The sequence below is a fragment of the Propithecus coquereli genome, unplaced genomic scaffold, assembly GCF_000956105.1.
Source record: "Propithecus coquereli isolate 6110/MARCELLA unplaced genomic scaffold, Pcoq_1.0 Scaffold219, whole genome shotgun sequence".
NCBI lineage: Eukaryota > Metazoa > Chordata > Mammalia > Primates > Indriidae > Propithecus > Propithecus coquereli.
The window spans coordinates 86,010-89,373 of NW_012147078.1; the positions used below are offsets into that span (position 1 = coordinate 86,010).

Here is a 3,364-nt window from a genome sequence, read left to right on the forward strand (position 1 = left end):
GAATTTACTTTAGGTTTTATAATTATAAATTCTTTTTACATTTTTCCTGCAATACCTGATCGTTGGCTTTGTGTCTGTTTTCAAATTGCTAGTGAGAACTTATATTTATTATTACTATTTTTATTGTTTTGCCATTATTGTTTAAATGAATGAGTCTTTATAACTTTTTACTCATCTGGAGAAAAATAAAGGCTTTTATTTTAATGCACTGAGATTCTTTGTTATAAAGTGGCTATGGAATGGGAAGGTGGTCTACAATAGGACCAGAGGAAGGTGCAGAGCAAAGATCACAGAGGGTCCTTAAAATCAGTGCTTTCAAACTTCAAAGGGCATCCAAGCCACCTTGGGATATTGCCTGTATAAAGGCAATGAAGTATGATAGTCAGAAACTGGCATTCACGAACAATGAAGATAACAATCATGTTTCCAGCCCTGATACACATGGGTAAGAGAATAAGGAAAATCATTGCCAGGGAAGACTTCATTGCATGTAGGAGATGTTATAGATCATGGACCAGGAGTTTCAGAATGCTCAGTTAAGGGATTGGAACACGAAGTGGAGAAAGAGGTCTTAGTTAGCAGAGAGGAGGAACCAAGAGGTTAAATGTATGTTAGGAAGTGAAAGATCATTCTACTTTGGACAGATGCAGGAAAGAGGCTTCTACTTTCATTAGGAACAGGCAAAAAACATTGTAAAGGCATAGAAAATTTTACACCCACAAACTCTGAATGGATACGGATTCTTTTGCTACCTTGTAAAGGATTCCTTATATTTGTAGTGTGAGCCTCTGGATGGTCCTTTTAGTTCCTTAGGTGTTGGAAACTTTAAGTAATGCAGTAACAACTCATGAGAAGAAGCAAGTCATCATGCATTTCATAATCTTTCATGTAAAGAAGTATAGATGGAGATGGGGAGGGCACAGGAAGACAGGTTCCCAGTACATCATGTCAGTGATGTCAGCAGCCGATTTGAATGTCCTAGACACCAGGTCCATGCTCCAAATGTCCTTGATTGGACAAAATGTGGCAGGTAAGCATATTTTTTAGGGGTTCATACTTTATAGATTACTTCTAACTTCTAAATGCACGATAAAATATAAAAATATGATCTGGGTAATTGGAATCTTGAATTACTTTTATTTTAATTTAATCAGCATTTAATAGAGTTTTAGGCTGCAAAAGTAATCAACTATGAAAAAAGTCATCTCTGTTATGTATATTATCATATCATTTATTTGAAAATTGATCTTTCAATTATTTAAATGTAAAAAAAAATTCTTGTTTATTTTAAGCAACCCGAGAATTGCATTCAAAGTTTCTTCTATTATGTGGAGTACTGATTCAGAATATTTTAGAGCATTGAGAGTGCTTTTTAGCAATTCTCCTCATGGTGAGCCCTAGGTCATTTAAAATTTATGCTACACACTATCAGTTTTCTAATTAGAAATCATATTAGTAGCAAGGTTTACTTTGAATTTTACTCTTTTCACTATCAAAACAACCATACTAATAAGAAAAAAAATAAATGAAAAAAGCAAACCCAGAAAGAAGAAAGTACTAAATCTTCTATATACTAAGAGAACTGTCAGTATATAAAACTGCATCTTCAAGCAAAATTTGCCATTTTCAGTGCAGATGCTTGTGGAAGAAAATTAGCTGGCATACTAAAATAGTGATGAGCTCACAGTCATCTTTAAAATTAAATGTCTGATTTAGTAATAAGTGGGCCTTCCAAAAATGTTCTAGATATATGGTAGGGGAGAAATATATATTTGCATTTTAGGATGGCTATATCATTAAGAAGAAAATTGCCCCTTTCTTGTATTTCAGTTACTTAAGATCAAATAGTTGGCTCAGTGTCTATGATCATCCTGGTGGCTGCACGCCAGATTAGCAATATCGCTAACCTGAGTCTATCAGCTTAGGGTAGTGTTGCTGGCATGAGCCTCTGCAGCACTTAATTTAATTAGATGAGGCTTCCATTGTTGAAACTGCTGAACACAGTGTTTTTGACTGAGCCAAGGAAGAATCTAATTTATTAGACCTTTGAAACTGTGCTGTAGAATTGTTATTGTGGTGTCTCACAGCAACTGCAATGTTTTGAATATAAATTCTGAGTCCCAAGGAAAGCAGTATTTCAGGGATCTATCCTGTGTTTATTGCTGATGCACTAGGCATTTTTCTTTAGAGCCATGCACCCTATTATGATCTTGGTTATTGTTGGCTTGCAAGTTAGAATATAGTTTCCCATTATTATTCCACAAAGAAATTGGGTGTCGTGATGGGAGTAGTGAGCTGGGATTAAGGAGAGCTACATTTTATTTCACCTCTGTTTTATTGTGTGATATTGAACCTTCTATTTCATTCCAGCAGGCTTTATATACAAGAAAAAGGGCAGACATTGCTCTAGAAATAAAAGCTGCTGTAAAGCTTATAAAATAACTCTGAAAGAAGCTTTAAGGCATTTAGGAGAAGTGAAATTAATGTTTATTGAGCAACTGCTGCCTGCTTGGTCTAAAGTGGTTAACAAACAAAATAAGCAACAACACAAAACCCTTTGTCCTTGCCCCAGAAGAGATTATATCTAAAGGGAAGGAAAAAAAAATGATGAATATGCTTGCTAAGAACATACCTGTTTTGTAAATAAAACTAAAAATAATTTGTGAATTATATTCAATTTGGGTAGCAGAAGGATATTTACATTTTATGTTAAACACAAAAGAAGAATAAAATTACAACTCTATAATCATTTTAGAAAGAACTATATTTTTGGTTCTTTCTTTAAAAGCATTTGAAAGTATTTGTTTCTGAACATCAATGTTTTCTGCAAAAGGCGGTGGATTTTAAATGTTTGGATAAGAATGTTCACTACATCACACAGCAGTTACATTTACATTTACTAAGAAAATATTCATTGATTTTATCATCTGTGATTTAAGCAGTGTCCCAGATCCTGAGGATACTACAGAAAATAAGATAGCTATCATCTCTGTTCTAAGTTCCTAGTAGAATGTACGGTCTTACAGGACATTGCCATACACACAAAAAAACTGTCTAGTATTACATTACAAAGGATACTATGGTGCATGAAAAGATATAATAATAGGATCTAACCTTGGCTGATGAGTCCAAAGTAGGCTTCCCTGAGGAAATTTTGTTTAAGCTGTTATTTGATAGGTGGATAGAATTTAGCCAGGGAATGTTTGATGAGCCTAAGCTATTATGGATTATGGCTTTCCATTCTTATTGACACATAGATGGCTTTCTGTTTTTCTAAATGGAATAGCTCTGTTTCTCATCAAGAAAATACAGAGTAAGTATAAAGAGAAATAAAAGTTAATCTAGGACTAAATGTATATACAGA

General features: G+C 34.0%; 1 pseudogene; it reads left to right on the forward strand.

Annotated features, from left to right (window-relative positions):
- The first annotated feature begins 945 nt into the window (after positions 1-945).
- LOC105810710 overlaps positions 946-3,364 on the forward strand; it is a 46,623-nt pseudogene continuing 44,204 nt past the window's right edge.